Below are 15,686 nucleotides of genomic sequence, written 5' to 3' on the forward strand. Positions count from 1 at the left end.
GCATTCCATGATATAGAAATACCATTGTTTGCTTTACAATTCCCTCCTTGAAGGACATCTGTAGTATTTTTTGTTTGCTTAAGATTTATATTATTGATGTATTTGTGTGTAACTATGTGAGTGGATGCCACACGTACGGCCCCCTCAGAGGCCAGAAGATGGCACTGGATCCTTTATAGCAGTAGCGACCCATGGTTGTGAGCTGAACACATGTCCCCTAAAGAGCAGTGCATGCCCCAAACTGCTGAGCCATCTCTCCAGCCCTGTGGTATCGCTCTGGTGAGTATTTCCTACAGATCCTTCAGTACAGCCTTGATCCCTGGTGAGGCAGTGCTGGGGATATTTTAAGGTCCCTTAGACAGGTGGAGCCAGTAGCCAGCCTTAGGTCACTGGCTGCACTGCCTTCTGGGTGCACTTTGAAACTCCAGGCTCTCAATTTGAGGTTGATTTCCTGCCACTGTGGCAAAGGACCCCAACAAAATCATCTTAGAAGAGAAGGGGCTTGTTAGAGTCATAATTCCAGATCACAACCCGTCATTTTGAGGGACTCAAAGTGGCAGGAACTTGAAGCCGATAGTCAGACTATACCCACAGTCACAGGCAGAGAGCTATGGATTAATACATGCATGCTAGGCAGATAGAAAACACCCACAGTCAGGGGCAGAGAGCTAGTGCCCAGCAGGCTCTCTGCTTTTCATTCAGTCCAGAGTCCAGGCCATGAAATGGTGCTAACTACATCCAGGGCATGTCTTCCCACCTCAGTTAACCCAAGAAAGAAAATCCCTTGTAGGTTTGTCCGCAGGCCAACTTGTCCTAGACAAGTTCTCGTTAGAACTCTCTTCCCAGGTAATTCTACAGGTATCAAGTCAACAATCAAAACCAGGTATCATTCTGTCCATCTGTCCATCTCTGCCTTCTGGCCCACAGGTGAGGAGGTTTCCTCTACTACAGGCTACCACCACTGCACTACCTCTATGGAGATGAGACCCCTGGCCATCCAGAATGAGTGCAATGAACCCTTGCTATTGAATAAGTTAGTCACCTCGGGTATTTCACTGCAGTCATGCAAAGTGAATAGCTCTGATTTATTTTCACATCTCATCAGCTGTAATTAGAATTCTGAGTATCCAAGTATAGGTTGCCATGTGAACATGCGTCTTCTTTGCCTGAAGATAAATAACGACCCGTCGATATCAACATGGCAGTGTGTGCTCATATAGTCTCAAACCAACTTCTATAGAAAGAAGCCCTGTCAGTCAACGCAGATTAAACTAATGCACCTTACCTTCTACAACATTTGAGTTGTTTTGATATCTTTGGTGTTATTTGATATTTTTGCAATATAGTTGAATATTTTCAAAAACAAATGTTAACCAAAAGCCATTACTCCGGCAGATGTAAAAGCATTTTATTGGGTCTATTGAAACGTTTGGGGAATGTTTACTTAGCTTTCCAAAGATAAAAATAAAACAGCTACGTAGAAAGGGGCCTGGTCATGAGAGCCTTGCATGAACAAGGTCTTGAAATGGAAAGGTCACATACTACACTTTAATGGGGACATGGTGCATCCTCTCCCAGGGAGTGCTCCAGAGCTCCTGACAACAGGTGAAGAGCATCATGGGAGTGCTCCAGACACTGTTCAGCGTTTGTTAATCAATCCTATAGGAGTCCCCCACCACTGAAGTTCTATGGGCCAATCCACAGCTAGCACCTCCCAGTCCAGTCTCATGCGCTATGCACCAATCTATATCCCCCAGGTTGTAGATGATCGCATAATGTCCATGTACTTAAAATTCAACTGCATTCTTTTTAATCTATGCCCCATTATGCAGGCCTTGGAAATAGTCTCCGAAGAAGGTAAGCCTTCTATTGATCCCAGTCTGCCTACATAGCAACTGGTGTGTAGCAACGCGTAGTTTGGTAGGAGGGGGAGAAGATATCGATCCTAGGAAACTTAATATTATTAAAAGACAGATGGATTAAGCCTCTTTCCTGGACTTGGCTGAGCATTTTTCCTCCCCTTTCCCATTTTCAGAAAAATCAATGGAGCTAACATCCTCGTTAGTTTTAGTTTCTACCGAAGCAGTCCCATGTCACCATAGAACCTGTACAAAGTGAATCCTCGGGGCTGGGAGACCTGGGCTGGTGGAAGAGAAGAGCATCTCTGGTCCTCATTAGTCACCATCTGGAAGGAGCCATGTTTGAGCCTCACTTCCTTGGTGATCTGTTTTTACTGGGGTGGAAAAGTCTCCGGGTATCACTTAGCCTCAGTTATAAAGTAGACATCATAAAATTCACCACTCAAAGGCAAATTTCAGTTCGAGAATAATCTAAAGAAATAAAACCAGTGAAGACAAGCAGGAGAGGATATTTTATGACACACCCACCAATCAAATAAAAAAAAAAGCCCTCATAATTTGATATTTAAGAATGCAAGTCACATTGTCTTTGGAACTATCCAGACTCGAGCTTTTCTTTTCAGAGAGAGAGAGAGAGAGAGAGCAGCTGCTTCTGATTTCTGGGAGGACTGAAGCATTCTGGAACCTCTCCATACATCCGAGTTATGATAGAAGGCTGGTATGTCATTATCAAATATAACAAGGCCGGGACATGGCTGAGAGGCAGTGAACCGAAAACTGGAATCTTCTTCTAATTATGTCCATAAAACTCTTTTTCAATTCTGATGCCATAAACTTGGAATTTGAAAGAGTAAGAGGGGTTGGATTTTGCAACACAACACGTTCTTCCTAGATACTACAAATGGTGTTTTAAAAATAAGATATCAAGAATAATGTGGAAAATATGTAAAAAAAAATCAGGGTCTTTTTAGAAGATTTTAGGAGAATTCAGACAATTTTTAGCCTAAAAATACTCAGTGTATTTTGTAGTTATTATCTACCCTGTCTCTGTTTCCTGGTGAAGATGGGACTCTCTACTGCCAACCAGCCATGTTCTGAGTGAAAAGGATGCTGGGGTCTCTGTTTACCATACCCCTTCCTGATTTCCAACTTGACACTAAAGGACTTTTCATCTCCTCTGTTACCTAAAGAACAATCCAGAACCATGACCAAAGACATTGCACGGGAAATGCCTACCTTGCCTTCTCTTCTCTGGGCTCTGACTGCTATCTGTTGCCCTTGAAGGACCGCAGCTGTGCTTCCAGTAACCAGGATCTCTGCTTCTCATCTGCTACCAGGAGGGTCCTCCTGAGGAACCAAGACATGCTACATCAAGTCATATGGAGAACTGCTGCGGGGCTGACCTCAGTGGTCAAGTAAATGCTACATTCTGCATCGTGCTGCTCAATTCATGGGGCCAGAGAGTCCAGCCAGGAACCGGGGCAGGGTCATGGTAGAAAGCCTGACTTCCTTGAACCCAGTTGTTCAAGGGATGGATGGTGATCCAGTCTGCTTTCTGTTGCTGTAGTGAACTACTCTGACCAAAAGCAACCTCGGAGAGGAAAGGGTTTATATGGCTTGTGCTTCCAGGTTATAATCTATCACTGAGGGAATTCAAGGCAGGAATTTAATCAAGCAGGAAAAATAGAGATGATGAAGAAATGCTGCTTACTTGTTCACTCTCAGTCTCAGGTTTAGCCTGCTTTCCTATACAACTCAGGCCTAGGGAATGGTGCTACTCACAGTGGGCTGAGCCCTCCTACAACAATCAGTCAAGAATTTCTCCAAGACTTGGCCAATGGGCAATCTTATCTAGGCAATCCTTCAATTGAGACTCCTTCTGATGATGACTCTAAGCTATATCAGGTGGACAGCTGATGCTTACTAGGACAGCAGGTTAGGGATTCATGACAATGGATATTTGCAAGTATCTACCTGAGACTTCTCCATCACCCAGTCCTATGGAAGCCACATTAGCACCCTACTCCCACCCCAGCCAATGGAAGCCACAGAACCTTAGTGAGCAAAACACACATCAGATAAAATCCAAGTTTATTCTGAACCACACACAACTTACTCATACCGTCGAGCTGCCAGTCATTACTGCTAGCCACCCCCTCCTTACCTTTATTTAGGGGAGAAAAGGAAGACGTATTAACATTTTTAGTGCTTCCCTTGGACATTGGCTTTGCAAACACAAATGCCCTGTCTCTACAACCTCAGTGCGCTCACCCTTTTTTTCCAGAGGCTAAAAACATACAAAGTAGAGCACAATAGGCCATAAAAGTCCAAGGTATTAGTGGACTCTTTTCATTAAACCAAAAAAAAAATTGAAACAAGATAAAGAATGCATTAATGAGATGTCAGATATCTAAATGAGGCTGGACATCTAAATAAAACTCTCAAATAAAGTAAGTTGCCTTAGATTAGAATCCCGTGTTCTGGTCCTTTAGAGGGCCACATTTGCCCATCCTGACCAGCAAGACACATTCTAGAATACAGACTTGTCGTCCTTACCTTCAGGATGACTCTCAGGCAGCGCAAACTCACTGTGGCCATGTTGAACACAGTAATGTCCTATCCAAACCTCTGCTTTCCTGAGAGCATTCTTGCCCATCCCTTTCCCCAGCCATGACCATTACAATCAGTTTCCTCTCATCCTCTCCACGAGCCCTGCTGCCATTGGCTCCTCAATGGCCATCATTGTGTGTTTGTATGTGTGCAGGCACATGTACATGTGTGAGCATACATGCACGTGAGTCCACGTGGATGAAGGCCAGAAGTTGACATTGGTTGGCCTCCTCAGTCACCCTCCACCTTGTATTTTGAGACAGGGAGCCCACAGAACCTGGAGTTCACTGGTCTAGCTACAGTGGCTGGCCCACAAGCCCTGTGATCCTCCTGTTTCTCTCCTGAGTGTTGGGATTCCAGGTACACACAACCATGTTCAGCTTTCTTTCTACATGGATCGTGGGGACTGACCTAGGGTCCTCATGCTTTCAATTCACTGGCTGAGCCATCTCCTCAGACTCCTCCTTATAACATTCCTGTGATCACCTACATCAGCCGGTCAGCATTCCTAGCATCAAGACATTTCCCCACACTTCTCAGAGGCTTCAGCTGTGTCCTAAATGGCCTCTTGCTGAAGACTTCATTTGGACTCAAGACTCCTCTTCCCCTGCCTCACCCCTGCTCAATGGAGCCCCTTATCTTCTAGCTGGAGCCCCAATGTCCCCTCCTCTGTACCCTCATCCTCTTCCACATCCCTTCACAGAGAACCCTAGCTCCCTCCTCTCCAGTCATGGGCCATCTGTTCAGTCTTCATCCTCGGACTTATCGGGATTCACTATAGTTCCATTCTTTACAGTCTCCCACTATGTGTATTTCTTCAAGTCCTAGCCACTGCTGGCCTCTCACCTCTGACTCTCTGGCCTGTGGCATCTCTTGAAGCACACAGCATTGTTCAGATGCATTTACACAACGTATGCTAATAAGCTAGAAAGAACTAATGAGTTCTTTCTAGTTGCCGGCAAAGCAACATAGATGATCAGAAGTATGTTCATTTGCACTTTGGGCATGAAGTTTTTGTGGCTCACTAACATTGCTTTTGCCCACATGGGTCCATTTGTTCTTCTTAAGAACAGGTTACTTACATTTAGAATGGGTATTTTACCAAAGCCAGGGCCCTATGAGAGCGCAGAGGGAAAAGGCAGGTGGAATTCGGGACCCGAAGGCTCCTCGGTACTTACTTTTAAACCTGGGTTTGTCCTGCGTCCCAGGAGAGCACAGCTGTGCAAAGGGAATCACCTGTTGGCTCCCAAAGCAAACAGTTCTGAGATTGATAATCAGCTGTGAGCGACATTAACAGCACGGTCCCCGAGGCCATCAGTCCTGTGCCAACAAATTGGCTTTCTGGAGCCCACACCTGCCCCAAGCTAGTCAATTATCAGTGTTGAGAAAGCAGGAAATGAAAGTCCCATGGCTGGAAGCATCAATAATTTAAATAAACGAGTCATAAAGAGTGGCCCTCCTTCCTGGAGTGTAAATGAATGAGGTTCTAAGTGTATGGTAAAGACACAGTAATTGCCAGCAAATTAACTCCCAATGAAGACAGAGAGGGAAATCCATCTCTTTTGACTCTGGCACCATTTCCTTCCAAAGGGGTTTTAGCACAAGGAGGGGAGAACTCAGCTCTGGAGGGACCATCCTTCTGCAGTGTTCACGGCAGCCCCCTAGGAGGCTTCAGTCAGCTTTGTGAACCCCACGTGGGGCTGATGAGTCTTTCTGTGCTGAAGCTACAGTCCTTCCCAGGAGAGTGGTCTGGAGGTATGCAGGATTGCTTGGTTATGAGAAAGCAAATCTCCTCTCCCACACACTCTCTCTGGCACACTGAGGTGTAAAGGCGTGTGCAGGAAGCGCTCCTGTACGTGCAGGTGCACAGGTGTGCACGTGCAGCTTGGACAACTGTCCTTGGCGTTACTCCTCCAGCTCTGCCTGCCTGTTTAGCATCTGACAGTTGACAAGAGTGAAATCGCTCCCTGCTGGTAGCATCCTCACATTTCTGCCTCTCGAGAGCTAGAATTGGAAGCCTGTCCAATCATGCTTAGCTTTTCTATTAAGAGTTATAGAAATTGAATTCATGTCCTTGCACTTGCACGGCAACCATGTTACTGTTATCTCCTCAGCCCTGGCACACAGATCCTTAAGAATAAAGTGTGCACGTGTTTTTGGTCTATAACCATGTGTTTTTGTTAGATCTGTCCCACTGAAGTGACCAGACACTGCAGTGAGGCAGTGGAGGGAGGATTAAGGGTCAAGATGAGGCCTTACTCTGGTTTCTGCATACTCAATATCTGTAAGCATCCTCGGTTCTTTTTGATCCAAAGAAAAGTTGCCATCAACCTAGCTTAGGCTAAGATACTGAACATCTTCTTCATGTGTGGAGAGTGTTTAAAAATTATTCCAAGTTCATTTGGATGCATACACCACAGTCTACCAAACTGTATGCAAATAGCAAGGGGAGTCAGCCTAACAGGAAAGAACTAATACACGTGACTTCAACAACACACTACTGAGGAATAAAAATAGAGAAGCCCTCATTGTCACATGCTTTCAGTACCATGAAATGCCCAGAATTACAGAGGCAGAGCAAGAGGGGGGGTTGCCAAGGTCTGGTGGGAGACCCTAGTGACTGTTGGATGTCATTTCTGTCATGACTGACCATCCTGACCAAAGAGCCTTAGTGGGGGAAGTAGAAGTAATAATCTATCATTCCAGGGAAGTGAACAGAGGAACTCAGACAGCAAGAACATCACGTCCAAGAGCAGAGAGAAATCACTGCATGCATACTTAGTGCTCAGGCAAGTATGGCAGAGTCGAGAAGAGGACATTCAATGGCCTGGAACAGGTGGTTGTGAACTACTTACTCTACATGGGTGCTGGGAATTGAACCCAGGTCCTCAGCAAGAAAAGCAAGTGTTCCTAATCACTGAGCTACCTTGCCCACTCCCTTGCCTCAGTTTTGAATGCCTGGATGGAGGAGACTCCAGGTACTTTGTATGAAGTTCTCATAGGGAAAACTTCAGCTACAATGGTGTCGAGGCAGAGGGGGAGGTTTCCTGCAGGCAGCGTTCATGGGGTCTCACAGAGACCAGAATCGGAATGCTCCCTCCACATAGGCCCTTCTGGGAAGCGAGGGTTTACTTTAAAGAACTCAAGCCAAATCAGCCTCTGCTTTTAACTGGCACAGATTCATTCACTGTGAAGAAAAAGATACAGCTAGCAAAATGCTTACTGGGATTATTATTGTTATTATCCGTATTTGGTGCTGACCTTTTCTTTTCTGTGGCCTAAAATTAGATGGTGTGTTGTTTATTTAGCTCTCACGTGGAATTTGTTAGACTGTATTGATTTCCTAACACTGTGGTGGCACAGAGCATGCCGCTGACTTCATGATTTCACCTTGCACACAGCTGAGGAAACTTTGGTTTCTGGTCTCTGACTTTCTCCTGCCCTCAGTTGACTCGGGCATCCTGCCCAGAGCTCCAGCAAGATTCCGAGGCTTGGGCAATCTCACTCATTCTTCACTGTGTGTGTGAAGATACCATCCCCTTCCTAGGCAGAAAACCAGCATCAAGATATAAGAAATACACAAGATGAACTTGGAGTCTGCTTAGGTTTACTGGCTTTGGTTTTAATTTTTATAAGATATAGGTACTATTTTGTGTTGTTAACACAAAAGTTACTAGGAGGGGGAAAATAGTTGGAGCCAACAAACAGAAATCACTCACTTCGGTGAAGTGTGAAGAATTATTATGAACAGTCCAAAAAAAGTCTAAAATAGACTTTTTTAAAGACCCTAAGAACTATCAGAAGAGCAGCTACTATTTGGGGGATAAAGAAGAAAGAAAACAAGAACCAGGGGCCAGAAAGAAGCCACTGGTGACCTTGCCATGGCTAAGGGTCAAGGTTATTCAGAGATGGTGCTAGAGGAACTGAACCTGCTCCTAGTGAGGGGAAGTCTCTGGGAGGCAAATAGCAAGGATGGGCTATAGAAGTTAGCCAAGCACTGTAAGAGAATGTGAGCAGGAAGTGACCCTCAGTGTTAAGAGGAGGGCCTGGGGTCACCACACACTGGCAGTCTAGTACCATCTAGTGACAACACTAACTCTGCAGGCTGGCAAGGAAGAACCATCTGCAGGCCAAGCTCCTGTATACAGGGCAAGGCAGAGAAGGGTGGCTTGGGAGCCTAGAAGCAGTATATAGAGACTTGGCCTGGATGGAGCACTCACTATAGATCTGGTCTGACTTTAATGTCAGCAGCTTGTTATCACAATGTCTTTACCCAGGGAAAGCAGATAGCAGGCTCCACCCAGTTCTAATTACTAACATTTAAGAACATATGCAGGTCAGTTGAGGAGCATAATTAAGTTTTTGAAAGCCAATGCATACATGTATGTCTTCATATGCATATGTTCAAGCGGGTATGCATTCCTGTGTTCAATCTGATATGTGAGCATGTCTCTGTGTGGGTTTCTCTGTGTGCATATGTTTGTGTGCATGTTCTTATATTTGTGTTTGTGTTCATGTGTGTGTGCAAGTTCGTGTATGCATGTATATCCATTTATGTGTGTGTGTGTGTGTGTGTGTGTGTGTGTGTGTGTGTTCATGTATGTGTCAATGAGTATGGATGTGTTTGCACGTGGATATAGCCAGGCATGTAAGACCACAGGATAACCTTAGCTGTCATTCCCTGAGATTCTATCCATCTTGTGTTTGTGATGGGGTCTCTCACTGGCCTGGAGTTTGCCAAGTGGACTAGGTTGACTGAGAGTGAGGTCCCTGGATCAGCCAGTCTCCACCTCCCTGTTGTCAGGGTGGTGAAATCGCACCACTGATTCTTTTCTCTGGGGGCTGAGGTGAGAACTCAGGTCCTTGTGTTTCAAGATGTCTTAGTTACTTTCATATTGCTGTGAAGAGACACGGTGACCAAAACAGAGACATCTCTAGAAGAAAGAGGTCATTGGGGGCTGGCTCACACATTCAGAGGGTTGGTGCATGACCATCATGCTGTGTAGTGTGCAGGCAGGCAAGCAGGTAGGCAGGCAGGCAGGTACAGGCAGACAGGCAGGCAGGCAGGCAGGTAGGCAGGCGGCACGGTGCTGAGAGCTTACATCTGACCCACAGCATGAGGCAGATAAAGAAAGCTAACTTTTGGAATGGTGTGTGCTAGCATTTTGTCTCTGCTCCGATCTACAGTTACCTGGCAACAGCCAGGTATGCCTGACTCACTTTACCCCCTCTACTCTCTTTTGCTCTTGCCTTCCTGCTCTCACTCTGTCCTCTTGCCCCTTCCCCCTCTCTCCCCATTCCCTTCCCCCCTCCCCACATGCCCACATGCTCATGACTGATCTCTCTCTCTCTCTCTCTCTCTCTGACTCTCTCTCTCTCTCTCTCTCTCTCTCTCTCTCTCTCTCTGCCTTTCTTTGTCTCTACTACCCTCTTAACTCTCTTTCCCCATGCCCCGAATAAACTCTATTCTATATGTTGTGTGGCTAGTCCCTCAGGGGGAAGGGATGCCTCAGCATGGGCCCACAGAGGCACCCCCACACCTCAACACACAGCCACCAAAACATATCTCCTTTCTCTTGATCTTTTTATAAACACATCAATGTGGGTTTTTTGAAACCTCAAAGCCCACCCCCAGTGACACATCTCCTCCAACAAGGCCACACCTCCTAATCCTTCCCAAACATTTCCACCCACTGCACCCAAATGTTCAAACCAATGAGTCTATGAAAGCCATTCTCATTAGAATCCCCACACAAGGGAAGCACTTAAGTAACCCATCACCCCTTCCCTAGGTTTTGTTAAAATCAAAGGCTTCAAATGCCCTAAAGGTTGAGCATCCCTGTCTTACTAAGGAGACTCTTTTGCCATTCAGATAATTACCCCAAGAAGTCCCAAGTTACAAATCCTTCACTAAGACTTCAAAGACCATTTGAAATCTGGCTGCTACCTCTCTAATCTTTGTGGGATTCTGAGAGGCCATACCAGCTGCAGACTTCAGCTCAGATATTTGAGTACTTTGTCACTCCATGTCCTCTTTGAGGGACCTATATAGACCTATATATGTGTCTCAACCCTGGATAGAGCTGCTTAAACCTTCCAAAGCTTGAAGACAGTGCAGTTCCCAGCATCACCAAGGCAAAAAGGACTGTGGTCAATCCACGAACTCTTTTCTTTACCTGCTCGTGATCGCTGCTATCATTGGGAAGCAGCTGAATTCCAGACAAGCTCATTCAAAAACCATCTGTAAAACACCTTTCCGTAGAGATAGGCCATCTGATGGAAACCATCTCCCTGTTCAAACAAATCCCAAACAACATTTCCTACCCAACAAACTTTAAACAGGACTGCCAGGTGACTCAGCGGCCAAAGCACTTGCCATGCATTGTAAGGATCTGAGTTCAAATCCCCAGAACGCATGTAGAGCTGGAAGCGGCAGCCTGGTTTGTAGTCTATCACTCCTCAAAAGAGATGGGCAGAGGAGATAAAACAATCCACAGATTCTTGTGGGTTAAACAGCCTGATGAATGCAGGAGCGAACAAGAAACCCTGTCTCAAACAAAGTAGGAGGCATGGTGTCCTCACTTACACACCACACCACAGACACACATACACACACACACTACACACACATACATACACCACACCACACATACTCACCCCATATGCACCACACACACGTACATGCACGCACACACCACACATACACACCAAATACAAACCACATATGCACCACACACACACACACACCACACCACACATACCTACCATATACATCCCCCCCTATATATACCCCACACACACACACACACACACACACACACACACACACACACAGCTGTTTATAGAATACATGAAAAGAATTGTTACCTTGCTTCCTATTTACAATTATGAAAACGTCAAGATTTCTATGTTAACTGTTGACTTAACTGTAATTTCACCTCTACCAAACTTTAGCCTTTTTTTTTTTCACTTTTCAGATACAAAGTTTGAATTTTGTAACTTTTAGGATCACATTTCCAAGGGTGTGAGTGTTGTCATGTAATGTGAAACTTGGAATGCACATCTGCTGTGAGGGGGTGTTTGGGGTAAAGATGCCCTGCCAGGAATGCAGAGCCCGAATGAGAGTCACAGCTTGTAGCCTCAGCCCCTGCAAAGCCACAGCCTCAGCTCTCAGTTCAAAAGTAATTACCATCTAACCAGCCCTGGCTAGGGCAGGGAGGGAAAAGAAATCGCTGCATTCAGTTTACGATTGAATGCCAATTAGTAACTAAGTGGTCTGCAATAACACGGTTCTCACGGCTCATCACGGAGGCTTCCCCACCCACACCACCAGCCTCTGGGTATCACGGCTCTCTACCTCAGGATAGGGCCCTGGGGATTCCCAAGGCCAATATCCAACCAGATCTCATAGGTCAGATGGACTCACAGAGGAGTGGTTACCAATGCAGACTCAGGAGCCAAGCTTCCTGGATACCATGCACAGCATCGCAGCTGTCAAGAAGCTAGCTAGCACGTCGGGCTACCTACTGTCCTTATCTATGCCTAATGACTGGGGATATGGTGGCTTTTGGTCGGAGCTTGATGGTGCAAACGAAACAAGTTAAAGGGTGCAGAGTAAACCCACAAAATCAGCTAAGGGTTCCCTGTGCCTCAGCGACCCTTCACTGGGACTGGAATAATTTAATTCTTTCCTATCAATGCATGATCAAAGGCTCAAAATGGTTTCTAAAAATGCAGGGTGGAGGCTGGGGCAAAGACTCAGACGGTGCAAGCGCTTGCTCTACCAGCATGAGCCTCTAAGTTCAAGCCTTCCGCACTTGCTAAAATAAGTCCAGCTGTGGCTAAGCGTGCCTGTCACTCTACCAGAGACAGGCCAATCCTGGCCTGGGAGCATGATAAGGCAGGCTAGTCTACAGAGAGAGCTTCAGGCTCAGTGGGAGAACCTGTCTCAGCAATGGAGGGAGACCCTCCGTGCCCTCCTTCTGCCAGCATGTGTGTATGATGGGTGTACAAACATGGGTGCTACAACACATGTACTTCCCACTCACAGTGCATTGTGTTTCCCATGACCAAAACTAAATTAAAATCCCCGCCTTGGGCCAGCCTGTCCCTTCATTCAGATTTATCCAGTACCGGAGGTACAACCCTCAGTGGGTCTCCAGTGTGAAAAAAAATACAACTGAAGTCCTAAACAGAAAGTATTTATTGGCCAAAAAATAGGAGGCTAATGGCTTTCAACCCCAAACCAGAGTTTCTGACATCTCAGGATCAAACGGGAACAGACCATAATAATGTCACAGGGAACACGCGTGTGGTCGGCACATGACTGTGGACATTTCAGCCATACCTCATCTCTCTGCCGGGCACCTCCTTGCACCACAGTGATTGTGAATTTGGCGCAAGTAAATGCTGCTCCACACTGTGTGATCCCGGCACTGTTGCCTTAGAAGGATGAGAAATTCTCTGTGGACCTCCCTGCCTCGCTATGCACGGGGTTGAAGTGGACTAGGGGAACTGGGAGGGTCAGCAACATGAATTACTAATGTGGTTGTATCGAGTGCGATGGATTCCTTAGGTGGTGTCATCTGACAGATCAAGACTATGGCATTTCTACCCCCACTCATCTTTGTCTTTGGGGTACTAAGGGGTCGGTGGCTCAGTGCTGTCCTGAGCCACGTGGGTTCCTTGGCTCAGAGATGCTGATAAGACAAGTGCCGCCATTCCCCACGCTCAGTACTACAGCTCCTGTGGGGCTGCCCTCCTGGCTGACAGGACTTGGAAACTAACACAGAGCAGTTCTCATTTCCCCTGCTGAGTCCAAAAGACAGACCCCAAGCTCAGGGGAATCCCTCTCACACAGCATGGAACATAGACACAAGCAGCCTGACCTTTGAAACTCCCAGAGCCTGCTAGTAATTATATGTGGTAGGCTAAACAGTGGCCCCACACACCCTCCAAAAAGGATGTGTTTAAATGCTAGCTCCCCTGTGCTTGGTGTCAGAATGTGGTCCACGAATGGAGTCGTGTGAGGGGAATTCTGAGTGCTTGTGAGAAAATCCCAAGGAAACAAGACAAAAGTTTTATGATCTCAGTCTCTACAAAACATGGAATTGTTCTTAGAATGTGTGATTACTTGTTTATATGCCTCTATAGAAAACCATGGTTTTTGCCACGTGTAGCTTGTCCTTGAGACTGTAAACAGCTTGAACTCAAGAGATATTTACTCGTATGACCTCTCTTAATCCTTAGGGAATAAATTGTCTGATACTCCGAATAAAGTCAGCTATGACCTGAGACTTCAATCTGCCTCATTGATCAGCTCCATTCTTCCATCTTCATCCACTGCTAGAGAAGTTAGCATTTGGGAATGTGATCTTACCTGGAATAGGTATTTTTCCATCTATAAAGTAAAGACCTCAAGGTGGGTTCTCTCTAAATCCAGAACAATCTTCAGTCCAGGTATGCAAGTCTTTAAAGATGAAAAACAAGAGAAGGTTGACCACACTCTGTTAGTCAGCTTCCCATCACTATAACAAAACACTGGACATCATTAGCTTTAAAGAGCAAAGAGTTACTCTACCATTGCTCACAGTTTTTAGGGAATCTAACCCATGCTGATGACTATGGACTAGCAGTGAGCGGAATGCTTCTTGCTAAGAGGGTATTGCTGAGAAAAAGTCTTGTTGTAAAACTTGTGAGAAAAACAAAAACAGGGATGAAGCAAATCCAATTCTCCCGCTTCAGAAGGGTTTCCCACTTCCTCGCTACAGCAGAGAAGACTGTTCACTGCAGCGCACACAGACAGGACACAGACAGACAGCACACAGACACAGACAGCACACAGACACACAGGAGGATGGAAGCAGAGAATGAACTGAGGCCTCTTCAAGCCAAGAAGAGCTAGGATTCCCAGCAGCCTCCGAGACGAAGAAGGAAGTATAGAGTGGATCCAGAGGCTCCAGAACAAATCAGCTTTGTGGAGACCTGGATTTCGAACATCTGGTGTCCAGAGATAGAGGAGAACACATTTCTGCTGTGTGAAGTCACCAAGGTGCTAGTGTTTGTGATTGCAGCCCTGACACAATTATACAACAGGTGGCAAAGCAGAGCCCAGGGAGCAAATGAAACTGTCAGGGAGCAAGGTACACCCCAACAGCAAAGCTATCTCTGCATTGACAGGAGCACAGGCCTTTCTAAACAGAGCATCTAAGAGAGCAGAGCTGCTCAGCTCCTCCAAGTCACCATGGCCCTCCCAAATATGTCACTTGTGATAACTTGTGATATTGTGATTTTTGTCAGATCTGGAAAAGGAACTTTACATTCTTGAAGAAGAAATGGGGGTATTTGTCCAGTGTAGTTCCGTCTGTTTTTAGAATCCTGCTCCCACCCCTGTCAGGCTTAACACACATGTACATACATGTACACGCACGTACACACATGCAAACATACATATGTTCTATATGAACAAACACCACCACCTCCTCCTTCACCAGTATCTACCTTTGGGCTTCCTTGTGTGTCTTTTTAAAAACTATTTGATATGCATGGTATTTTGCTCATGTATGCACATGTATGTCTGTGCATCGTGTGTGTGTGTGTGTGTGTGTGTGTGTGTGTGTGTGTGTGTGTGTGTGCATGTAGCCCTCAGAGACCAGAAGAGGGTGTTGATCCCCCAGAACTGGGGTGACAGATGGTTTCGAGCTGTCAGTATAGTGGAGCTTGGAAATGAACTCAGATCCTCTGGAAGAACAGCCAGTGCATTTAACCATCGAGCCATCTCTCCAGTCTCACCTTGTAAGTCTTTGCACAACAAGGACCATGCTGACAAATGGCCTTAGCACTCAGGGCCGTATCCAGCACAGATTGAGTTACCCTACTTCGTTTTCTGCTGCTGTAAGCAGAATACCAGAGATGAGGAGTAAAAAAGAAACGGGGGTTCAATGGCTCTGAAAGGGAGGAAGCCTCTGGTGGCTGCTGCTGCTGCTGAGGGGACTCCCTGCAGAGCTCTGCTGTCTGGTGTAAGGAACACACAACAAACAGTACCTGAAAGGAAGAGCTGGGACCTTCACTTTGTCCAGGAACTCAGCCCCCAGCCCAAACCCCTGCAGAGAGCAAGTCTCTCTGAGAGAAAGCAGGCTGGCTGGGCAAGACACAGCTCTGTAGCCTAAGGGCAGCACTGGCCAAGCAGTCAGGAAAGAGGGGATATATGTCCACAGG

The sequence above is a fragment of the Mus musculus genome, chromosome 16 (assembly GCF_000001635.26).
Source record: "Mus musculus strain C57BL/6J chromosome 16, GRCm38.p6 C57BL/6J".
In the NCBI taxonomy this organism is placed as follows: Eukaryota; Metazoa; Chordata; class Mammalia; order Rodentia; family Muridae; genus Mus; species Mus musculus.